At 40.0% G+C, this 12726-nt stretch overlaps 1 long non-coding RNA gene across 1 annotated transcript in view; it reads right to left on the bottom strand.

Moving 5' to 3' along the window:
* LOC117282651 overlaps positions 1–6493 on the bottom strand; it is a 320533-nt gene extending 314040 nt beyond the window's left edge. The window contains exon 1 of the long non-coding RNA XR_004513475.1: positions 6231–6493. This is a non-coding gene — a long non-coding RNA (uncharacterized LOC117282651). The remainder of the gene's footprint in view (positions 1–6230) is intronic.
* Between the last annotated feature and the right edge of the window lie 6233 nt (positions 6494–12726).

Raw genomic sequence — 12726 nt, 5'->3', positions numbered from 1 at the left:
ATCTGAGTGCAGAACTGCTAGGAACTGCTGCTAATTTAAATAGTTCCAGGAAATTTCACAGCGATTTTATTTATTCTCTAAATCATAACGGCCTGTTACCGTTTCGCTACATTGGCTGTTAAACACAGCGGCTCCAAATAATAAAAAAATCTTTAATATTATCCCACATATCACCCTAGTGATACATCTTGTTGAGCATCAATCCTCGCCCTATCTTTTGTATCAAAGTGCCCCTATCTTTCCTGTTTATATTGCCGTTTCTTTTCTACCGTATGCAAAGCAAATCTCGTGCATGCCTCTCTAGCCAGAACCCGTTGTGGAGGATAGGTATAATCGATCGCTCTTATCAAGGGGTAGTGATACAACGTCAGGAACCGGTCGCAAGGGAAGTATCACTCCGTATGCAAATCTCAGATCCTTTTGATTTTCAACTGTAGAGACACATAAGTATTGGTCTCCTATTTCTCTTCATTCAATTTACCTTTTGCATTTATAATCTACATATCCCTTCTAGCCCCTTGATTCACTACGGTACAGAGCCTGCATATTTCATACAGCTTGCTCAGGACACTTTCCCAGCGAAACTTTAGTTACAAAAGGAATTATGATGATGATTTTGAACGTAAAGATGTGACGCCGTTCAGTCCGATAGATGTTTACACATTTTCGGCCGAACACACAGCTTCCATCTTTAGGGTCGGAGAGTAAGTCAAGTAACGACCCAGAAGTAAGCTTGCTGCTAGCTTCTTGCTTGGTGTATTCTTCGACCCTAAAGACTGATTCACTATGTTTCTCCGAAACGCCAGAGAACTCAGGTTAGGACTACATACCGTCATATTCCAGAAAATATCCCACTTTATTGCCACTGGTGTGAGAACTTCAGATAAAGTAACACAGGAGGGATTTGGAAGTTTTCTATCTTGTAAAATGAAAGAATTACCTACGAGATGTGAATAAGTTACATTAGTCTAAGGAGAGATTTATTGTGATCTGAGCTAATAAGAGTAACAAAAGTAGGCAAACAAAACAAAAGTTAGCCTATAAGGGAACAGTTCGGATGTATGTTAAAGAATACGTGCAAAAACGCGTTCTGAGAGTCCGAACATGCGGCGGGCTCTTTTAATGGTAGGGGGAAATTTTTCTTTCATACGTTACTTGATGGACATGTGATATCCTGTCTTTTATGGAGGCTGTTCGTAGCGGATGCACAAAAGCTGGCACGTTACGCTGGTGAACATGTCAATATAAAAACTTACGGTGTCTGGCCAACCTGTAAGCAGTTGTCAATGAAACAGTAACGGAGCGTGGTTTTGATACACCACCAGGAGGCGACACCTTCACACTTATGCATACATACATAGTCGGGATACTCAGACAAGGCCGCGTGCTAGACAACTGAGGAATCGGCATTCGTATCTTGGCATGAGCGAGAAATTCTTCTCGTCCCCACAGCGTTCGGATTGGCGCTGCAACTCACCTACCCCTTTATCACGTGGTTAGAGTTGCGACAGAGCTGATCCCTAGTCCGGGGAGCCTACAGACGCTTATGTTAAGTTCCATAGTTCCAGATTAGTTCTGCTGGGAACAGGCCACAAAGCCTAACACGGGAAAAGAAGAAGAGGCATGTGAGATACGAGTACAGCACAATCAGAAATGAAATTTGTCATACATTCACACTTACACGAAAAGGCTGACACTTTCATTTCCATAGGCCTATAATGACAAGTTCTGTCATTTACAAGATGTTTAATTTTCATCATATGTTTCAGTTATGACAGTAATGTCAATAAGAAGAATAGATTGATAACTGTGCTTAATTTCCAATAGTAATTTGCTGATTTCAATTTACTTTCAACTGTGATGAAGCTGACCGCTCACTTCCAGCTAGTGCCGAGGCCAAGAAAATGTGGATTTATACATCCACTCCCCTATACGTCTTCATGGCGCACTGCTTAGTTAGTTAAGCACACGTAAAATTTGTCATGTATTAAGTACAGAAACCCACACGAGACAGGTATCTTCTTGCTTGCTAATTCTTCGATCCTGACGATGTGGGTAATATGTTTATTTGAAACGTCTGCTGAGTTTTAACTGACTACACGATGTTACAGTCGAAAATATTTCTTCTTATAAATAAAAAAAGTAAACTCAAATCCATGAAAACCAAGAAACCCACCTTACAAATATCCGGTTTTTTTTCCTTTGGCACTACAGCCCCAGTGGGCCTAGGCCTACCTCCATGAACTTCTCCGTTCACTTCGGTTTTTCTAGATCTTACACATTCGGTAGGACTCCTTGGGCGGGTGATCAGCTCGTCGCAAGGCCTCTACCTGTAGATAAACACAGAAAAACGCACACAAACATCCATGCCCTGAGTGGGATTCGAACCCATGATCCCGGCTTCCGAGCGAGCGAAGACAGTACATGCCTTAGACGCTCGGCTACCGTGACCGGCCCAAATATCCGTTGCTTGTCAGAATATTTAGTCGTGTGGCTAGACTGCTTGGCAGTCACCAGAGGGAAGGAAGCCCAGCTCAGCCTACATCAAGAACAATTAATTTTGGGAGACATGTTTACTAATGACGAGATGGCATCGGATGCGAAGTGAAATGGAGCTACGGTGGGTGTAAGATAAAAATTATGCGGAGGCCAGGATATGAAGCTTAATTGGCCACACATTTTACGGAATACCAAATGAGAAACACTGAAGGGACAGACGTATAAAGAAAATCCCCAGGAAAACCAGGCAAGGGAACGAAACACATCGGCCATAAAAATTACAGCTGTAATTAACGAAGTTGATGAAAAATAACTTCATACCGAATACACCGAGAAATATAATTTTCAGAACAAAAAATGTGCATAACATGTAGAGCTATAGGAGGATACCAACGTTTCGGAGGATAATGCTGCCTTCTTACTCATGGTCAACCCTGAAGATGGAGGTAGCACTTCCCATCGAAATCGTGGTAGCCTACTACGGGACTATATGAAGGCACAACGTAGAAGACCCATCTGAATAACCACCTCCGTGAAAACCTTAAATGCTAAAAATGATAAATCTATCTTAAAATCTTGTAAGTTTTGAGGTTCTCACGGCGATTACNTACACGGCGCCTAAACCCAGAAGACGACTTTCTTCGTATCTTAAAATCTTGTTTGGAAAAATATACTTATATAAATATATTTAGCTGAAATATTATTTACTTATATATTATACATAAATTTATCTCTAAATATTACTATCCTTTTAATCAGTGCGTAAAGAGGAAACACAAAAGGATAATGAAGATATGTTCCGGCAGTATTTTCAATTTTCGCACTAACTTCGCCGAAAAGCAGCGGTCGCTCAGTCGGTATCGTTCGCTTGCGGACTAAAACCACGGAGTTTGTTTTTTATACATAGACTAACTTGCGAATAGTTACGGCCACTGTAGATGACTGAGAACCGAAAGTAGGCGATTGATTGAAACAGGACTGCAGAACACTTACACATTTGACTTTTTATCTAAATTGGCATCGTGCTATGTCAAGTACACACCGGTCCACCGGGTTCTACTAATTCTCGTCTTCTCTTTCCCATCACACTCTCATTTCCAGTACGGGGCGGACACTACTTGTTAATAAAAAGAAAGCAGCCAATGCCCCATCAAATCAGATTTCTTTTATTGCCAGTGGGGTTGGACTAAGTCCCTTGTACTGCGGCCACTTCTGGCCTATTGTACCAGCCCCAGATGATAGGTCAGGGTGATTGTGGAGCAATTGGTGGAATGAAGATTGGTAGGGGAAACCGAAGTACTCGGAGAAAACCTGCCCCAGCGCCACTTTGTCCACCACAAATCCCACTTGCCCAGACTCGGGATCTAACCCGGGCCGCCGCGGTGGGAAGCCAGCGACTAACCGCTTGAGCTATGGCGCGGCCTAGAAATAAGATACTTCCTTCGCTGATACCACTCTGCCAGCAAAGCATGTTTTGGTCGTTTTGCTGACTGGAGTTCATACAGACAACACACACCACTCACCTCCCCACCTCTTTCCAATATAGGACTATGGTTAGGATAATCTTTATCTAAAACTCTGTCATGTCTGCTTTACCTTATCTCTCTCTGTCTTTCACTCAACGATCTTGCGTCTCACCGGTGTTCTTCATGACAGAAACAAAGCAAAATATTCCGAAGGATATTATTTCAGGAGAGGCATGAAATACAAACTGGATAGGTGACTGTTGGTAGGTCAAGTTGTCGAGAATTGACTTATTGATACGCATATACGTACAGAGTGCCAGTAACTGTGACTACACGATCTAAGGAAGGAAATGTCTTTGCCCACTCAAACACTGGGATCGTAGGTTCGAATCCAACTCGAGTTATGGATGTCTGCATTTATTCTGTGCTTCTGTTGTCCTGTATAACAGCGGCCTTGCGATGGGGTGATCTCCAGTCCAAGTAGTCCTACCGATTGTCTAAAAGATTAAGAAACTGAAGTAAAACGAAGCATTTCACAAATGCTCTATGTTTCAGAGGGAGTAACATAAAATGTGAATGAATGAATAAATATACAGAGTGAACTAAGAGTCAGCTAACCTGAAATATTCTCTCCTATTAACGGGAATGTTCCAATTTAAATGTGCCAGTTAATTTACAGAACGGTTTCAGAGCATTGTGGGTTGTGCTATGAACATGGAGATTCTCATTTTGAAAAAAAGTAAATTCAGTAAGTAATAAGGAAATTTCTAACGTATTTCAGTGTACGTTTTACCAAACGGTTAACTGAATTTAAGCCACTCTGTATTTAAATCAGATCTCTACTTCAGATAGTGCGTTCGCTGTATCATTATCTCATAAGGGGAAGATCAGCATTTATATGATTTAACTAATATTTAGCCAATATTCAGAAGAAATGGCCAATTTAACCAACTAACTTCCTAAAAAAAAGTCCTTATTGCGAAGCTGAGTGTCGCCGTTTAGATAAAATATCCCCGTCTCTTGCGAAAAGCAAAGAGACAGTATCATGTGTAAATGGGCCTACAGTTGAGCCATACTCTTAGTCAAATTGTCCAGTACAGATCGTCAAAAACCCATTTTAAGACCCATTATAATATTATGCTTTCATCAATGTCTAGGTTTCCCATATGATCTTTTCTTTCAGATTTCCCTACTAAAATTCTGTGTATATTTTTCTTCTCCACCATGCTTGGTAGATGTCCCACCCATTTCATACTCCAAGCATTGACCATATTAATGATATTAAGTGAACTATTACATCGCCAAAAAGAAACTGATAACAAAAACACTACTTGTAAAATAGAATATATATCCAGCCCTGATAAGATGCATTAACGTAATGTGGCCGACTAGAATTCAGGCGAACCTATTGAGGTATCTTTCTGGGCATGCGCGACATGTGATGCCGCAACAAACGCAGGATTAGTTAACTTTTTCTTCCCTTTACCGCTAGAGTCCCAATTTTGGCCTTGGCCTACATCCATGAAATTCTCCGTTTCAGTTCGGTTTGCTAGATCTTAGACATTCGGTAGGACTCCTTGGGCGGGTGATCAGCTCGTCGCAAGGCCTCTGCCTGTACACAAACACAAACACAAACACAAACACAAACACTAAACATCCATGCCCTGATTGGGATTCGAACCCATGAGGCTTCCAAGCGAGCGAAGACAGTGCATGCCTTAGACCGCTCGGCTACCGTGACCGGCCACTTAACGAACATTGCATCATAATTTATAGCAATTTCTTTCGTTTTCTCTGTGTCTTCAGTAACAGTGCCACATCGGTACACATATCCATTCTGATTGTAAATTAAAACGACTACACGGCGTTTCATAGGGCGGCCGCACACCAACTGCATCAAGACAAGCATCAAGACATGAGACAAAAGACACAGTCTTGCTACATTCGTGATTCGTCAGCATGAAGCTGACGTCAGCATCATGACTCAGACCGGTATGCGGCGGTTTTCATAATCTCATTCATTTCAAATGTGCTCCTTTCTTTGCGTCATGTTGCAGACATCATGTATTGACTGTTGCATGTCTTGACGCATGCCGGTGTGCGACCTACCATACACTTCGAGATTTATAAATTAGCCTTACTGCCGAAACATAATGAGCATTAAATGAATGTGACCCGCGAGCCACAGTTTGTAGATCCTGCCGTGGAGTGACATAACCAACAAAAGACGAATTCACCTAATATTTAATTAAAACAATCCCTTACCTTTTACTGCTTGCTTCAGTGTCACTCAACGAGGCTTTGCAATACCAGAATGTTAAGAGAACACTTCAGATTGCAGACTAACGCAGAGGCGGGATTTAGGTTTCGGGTGACAATCACTACACTCAGTTCTAACACTGTGGGAACTGTCGTTTGTATCATTACGAATGTATATTACGTATGATTCGCGCCATTTCAAGCACCTTACCTACTGTAACACACGTCTAATAACAAACGAAATGGACACAAATTCACAACCCGGTCTTACCGAACACGCGAACTGGAGCAACTGCTCATTTCTTTCTAGCTATGACTTATGGGTAATCAGAGAGACAGGTAGAGGGAGGAAGGTTTGGCTGTTCGATTTGTCACACTGCTACGCTGATAAAGCTAGCTTGTTACTCTCTATACGGGTGAGGCAAGTGGAGAAGTTAAATGAGGTTATCACCTTCGGAGGGGGGTTATGGAAATCTTCATATACTTTATTTGTGAAAATGGAAATATTGACAGATGATCGCATTTGTTTCTGCTGTCAAGGAGAGTTATTGTCGTCTTCGCCCGCTGTGGAGCCATAGATAAAAAAAATAATTCGTGGTTTAATCCTGCAACAAACAACAAAGGCCATATAACACGTATGTGTTACTTGCAGCCTTACGTATGCTGTACTTCAGCACTATCTTCTTGGTTTACTGATCATACTTAGCGTGATATGGAAAATGATGTGAACAGAAAAATTGAAAGGATGTGAAACTAAACAATAGTGGTCCATTTTAGGGTTCCGTTGTTTATATTTAGTAGGACGGATAGAGAAAATCCATATAAAGCCTAGAGATTGAGAAGGAGACGACTTCGACATGAATAACAGCAAGATAGAATAGATATATTTCAACTATAGAGTTCATATGGGCTTGAACTAAACATATTTATCGATTATCGATTTAAAATTCTTAATATTAATTAATATCTGACTAAGGAAGTGCTTTGACCGAGCTATAACATAATCGTGATGTCAAGAATGCAGAGTGGACTAGAATGTAGTTTCCCAGAATAAGGAATCTGAAAATGAGGACACACGGCAGCGTAGTAGATTGAGGAACTATGCTACAAGCCGGGCTCGATTCCCGATGAAGTCACTGCGTTTTCCAATTGACATAATCGTTCCAGCCACACTATGACCCTGGGGTCCACTCAGCCCCTAACAGAAATGAGTACTAGGAATCTTCTTGGTGGGTAAAGGGCGGCCGGCGCATAAGGATGAAAACCTTACTGCCATCTGTGAGTCGATTGTCTAGAAAATGTGGGAGCCTCGACGTCTCACAAACCTATGGTCCTTTTACTGGGATAGTTTTACATTTTGTTAGCAAAGTAATCTGAAAATGAGTGCTACATATGCCACACATCTTCACCGTGAGTGCCACTTGTGTGAGACATCCTCACCATGAGTTTCCCATATATTCCCACTTCCCATATGTCCTTCCAACTAACCTTACATATGCCACAAATCATCATGAGTACTAAAAGTGCCGCACATCTCATTCCTCTTGGCTTAATAACCCTTTCTCTACCACTCCATAGTCGGGTATGGAGCACGTTCAGTATCATGTAAAATCCGTACCAGGAGTCCTTTTCACTCGGATAAAGTTAAGGGACAGAGTTTTATCCGCTCTCCCATATATGTATAGTAATGATGCACACTGCAAACATTAGATGACGGGTAAGAATAATGACGCTCCCTATATTGTCATTTTCTCCATTCTTTTTCTTCCTCTTTCTTACATTCTCAGTAATTTGTTTACAAATTCCTTATTATATTTTTCTCTTAGGGCTCAAGCTTAAGTGTTGTGCAAATATAAATAACTTGAGATTTGAGGTTTCCACGTCCATGAATGATGCTACGATATTCTAATCCAAAATTAAAAAATAAAGCTAAACATTTCATTACAGTTGAGTGAATATTTATACTCAATTTTTCAAAATATGACAAATAAAAATTTTGAAGTTAAAATGGAAGAAGAGAATGTAATATAAATATATTCGTATGATTTATGTGTTTACTGTATGTATTCTCTCTGGGTTAAATCTAGAAAAATAGAGAGCTAAGAATAAAAGAAACTCACAATGAATTAAATAAAATCTGTACTAAAATTGGGTCCATTCCTCCTAAAGAACGAATTTTATTGTGCAGAATCCTCATTCAGAAGCTGATATCCCATCAACGTGTTGCGAATTTTAACGTATTTTATATATTCGTAAAACAAAATCTCTTGCCGTGGTCACAACACTCCGCCAATGGACCCTACCCTGTGCCACTCGAGTCCAGTCAGCACCCTTACTGCCTATATCTCTAAGATCTACATTTCCACCTTCTCCCTATCTGACCCTAAGACTCCGAAGCGATCTCTTCCATCATAGAATATTAATGTCGTCCCATCAATACTTGCGAGTCACATCAATGTGGCTGGTGACAAGACTAACAGGCGGATAGAGGTCTGGTTAGTCGCCTCTCTCATGAAACCAAATTTACATACGAAAGCAAGCAGCTTTTGTATTGGGAGCTACCCACTTTTAAACAAGTAAGCAGGTTTCTTGAAGGGTTAGAGTTATTGTATAAGGGATGCTATGAGACGCTTTCGAGATGTTACAGAACAATACCTAAACTCATACAAACAAGTTTTTCTTTTTTCGTTTCTTCCCTATGCTTCTATTATTCTTTACGATCATAATTTGCATTTGTTTCGCTTTACTTTTTTTATTTATAATATTACTTGTTCGATCATACAGGATGTGGTGCATATTTATTGGGTAAAAATAATGACAGTAAAAAATGTCTAGTGCTTTTCTATTGTCAGTCATACTTTGCATTCTTAATCCGAGAAAATCACCCATAGGTTGCCGATATGGCGACTTGAACGTTGTAACATCGGAGCTGTTCTTAAACTTCTCCTTTCATGAGGGGCAGATCAAAAGTGCCAACGGTTCTACAAAGGGAAATCCCTGAACTGCATGTGTGTAAAAACATGTTACAGTCTGTATTAAAATCTTAAAAATTATCTCATACCACAACTTTAAAATTTAATATAATTAAAATTTATAATCACAATTTAGATTGTCGGATTTCTTTCATCATCTTCAAGAGTGTTCATTAATATAAATCAGGTTTCCAAATGAATAGTTCTATCTTCTGCTATGCATAACTTCGAACTTCGTGTAGTCCAGTGAAATTCAATCGGAATTCCAAAGGATCTCCTCACTCCCACTTTCAGGGTCAGACAGCAAACCAAGCAAGAATCCAGCATGCTACTTGCCTCAGGCTTCATGATTGCTTCTCTCCAGGCTAATTGGTAGGCATTGAAGAGGGAGGTGATGTATTCCTCCGAAACGTCGGTTAACTTTAATCGGGCTACGCGGCAGTATGTCCCAGAAGATAGAACTCTTCATAGCCAATGTTGTGAGCATCTCAGACCCTACACATTTTTCGAATTTAATTGTAATATACAGTTTCAAAATTTATTATTTTTACCTATATACGAATAATTCCCTTATTTCGTATTTTCAGCCAAGAACTGCAAGTATACAAATGATCTGTTTACATTGACGTCTTGTATCTATGACACATCTTGTTTCGATCCCTAATGGGTCATCATCAAATGATAATTTCGTGTATATGGGTTCATATTGTGAGGTTGTCTTTGTTCTTGATATTGCCTTGGTACAAGGTCTTCAGAGTGAAAGTTAAAATTAAATAATAAAAATACGATTTTAACATCAAAATAAAATCTAAAATGGTGGTGTATGAGAGCAAATTATTGCTTGCATTCTAATTCTTGTTAGGGAATGTGGCTTCTTGTATGGAGTAGTTACACTTTGGAACTTGTTATTTGTAGTGTTCCGCCTGGTTTGTTGGTGTAGCCTGAACTTTGTGTTAGTACCTATATACTATATAAACTCCAAACTGATTAATTAATATTTATATTTACTTCTTCATATTTTCTTTTGTCATCATGAGCCTGATATTTATAATCATCATAAGAAATGTATTTGGCCGATCTTTCAAAGCACCATATTTAGACCTCGTTGTTCAGGACTGATAACGCATTTCACAAATATATTTAGCCGGGCGTAGGTACATGTTTAGCCGGTCACGGTAGCCGAGCGGTCTAAGGCATGCACTGTCTTCACTCGCTCGGAAGCCGAGATCGTGGGGTCGAATCCCACTCACGGCATGGATGTTTGTGTGCGTTTTTCTGTGTTTGTCTACAGGTAGAGGCCTTGCGACGAACTGATCACTCGCCCAAGGAATCCTACCGTATGTGTAAGATCTAGAAAAACCGAAGTGAACGGAATTCATGGAGGTAGGCCTAGGCCCACTGGGGCTGTAATGCCAAGGGGGGGATAAAAGGTACATGTTTACTGATAAAATTTCTGGACTGCATGTATGCAGCTTTAGAAACGTTTTTAATTCAACAGGTTTTTAGGAATTCTGGCTGAAATTACCGAATTGTATAGTGTCAACAGTAAAGAAACAAAATATCCCCATGTCTCGAATTCACATGTGTAAAGCTCAAATAAATATGTAATTAATTACAGACTGTTTTATAGCAGATGTAAATGTGGTTATTTCTTGAAATGGTGTTAAATACTAGCATCAGTGTCCCTAGTATCATCAGAACCCACCAACAACACGTCACTTTATTTAAAACATGTCATGTTTTCAGTATGTTAACTTCTTTCTTTCAATCCAAATTCGAAAGCTGCGGTAAGAATACCAATATTATTCTCTACTGTTCTGGGTTCAGATCTCAGTCTGAGGTTTACTTTAATTTTCCTTGGCTTCTTCTCATCACACAACTGGCATTGCATTGTACAGTTCTGTGCAGTCTATCTGCACTGTTGGCTGACTGGCTCCCTTCTAGACACCAATGAAAGAAGAGAAACTCAAGAACATGTTTGGAAAATGTGTACACCGAACTGTAGACCTGTCTATAGAGTTTTGTTTCCGAAGGCAATCATCGAAGATCAGATACAGCAGAACCGCTCCGCGAGGAAACTACTTTACCGCAGAGTTAACACTCTTTGTTTAAGGACATCTAGCTCGTGCTAATTGTCCTCTTCTAAGCCGAAACATGGTTCATGCGCGAGACTGTACATCACCTCATATAAGTGATGTGCTAGTACAAAGAGTTACAGACAGCATCGCTAGATACACAATCATATTACCGTCTTATAAATACATTCATTCAGTTGAATGAAGGTAGGAGTCCTAAGAGGAGACCACCCACCTTACTGGACAGGTCTGTCATTGCTCGTCCAAACAATGGTGCCACAGCTACTGTTCCAACTACATGTATTCTTAGTTCCATCCCATTTATCTTGCCTCACTCATCTGTACAACCGTCTGCAAAATATTTTGTACGGTATCAAGTGAACAGTAGAACTTCTCTCTGTGTCTTCATTACGACGAATCAATAACATGCCAAAATTTGGCGAGGAAGCATCTGATTGTTTTATTTTGGGTTATTGAACGCTATACGTTTCATTCGTTTTCATTTTTATCCTTTCATTTCTTGTGAAATGCGTTGTTGTTTAGCTATTCCTAGGCAACGGCCCGCTGGTATTGCATTTCCATGGAAGTATACATTCTTGCCTAGGCCGTTGCCTATCAGTTGACGTGTCGTCTTCTGTCATCTTTGGCGGCACTCCACAATATTATAGAGCGTTCTGCGATAGGATTGTTAACTGACTGATGAACTGGAAACAAAGTGGACGGATGCTTTAGTGGCGTAATTTAAGACACTGTCCCAGCATTTCCTCGGAGAGAGTGATGGAAACCACGAACACCCTCGGTCAAGGCAGGGGCTTCCGTAGTAAGACTAGAAACCAGAACTTCACAGAATACGAACCAGAAGTGGTAATCGCTGCCAGAGGAATATATTAGAAGGCGATATGTAAGACCGAAAATAAAACGTGAGGTTAATATGAAACAAACGTCAAATGGGTCAGTTGTGATGATGCGAACTGGACTGAACTGGCTCAAAATAGATTAAAGTGATAGAATTAGTTGTTAGGGATATTAAATTTTCAGGTTCTGTTACCTGATATGTATATATATTAGAATAATGTAAATCTGTTTTGAATTCTACACTTTTATATATTGTAATTATCTGTTCGTGGTGTAAACAGTTCCCTTATCATATTCGAGCGGTGTCACTTCGAACTCCAGGTTTACTAACGAAGGGATTACAAGCTTCCCCCCAACAAAATAGCAAAGGATGTTTTAAGAAACTTTCCTTTTCCAATGCTGCCTTTCTCGTTGTCATCACATTTACTTTCTCGGTTGATGCGTCATCGTGAAATACGTGTAGCTGTTAACAACATTTCTATTGATTGCTAATGCTGCTGTGAGAATTGATAAAGAATTTAAAATCATATTAAAATAGAGCAAAGTTATCCCCCATTCAGTTTATTTTCCTGTCTACTTCAAAGCTCAAAAGGCTATTAC

Source organism: Cryptotermes secundus, unplaced genomic scaffold, assembly GCF_002891405.2.
Source record: "Cryptotermes secundus unplaced genomic scaffold, Csec_1.0 scaffold13, whole genome shotgun sequence".
NCBI lineage: Eukaryota > Metazoa > Arthropoda > Insecta > Blattodea > Kalotermitidae > Cryptotermes > Cryptotermes secundus.
This window is presented reverse-complemented; position numbering and strand designations above follow the sequence as displayed.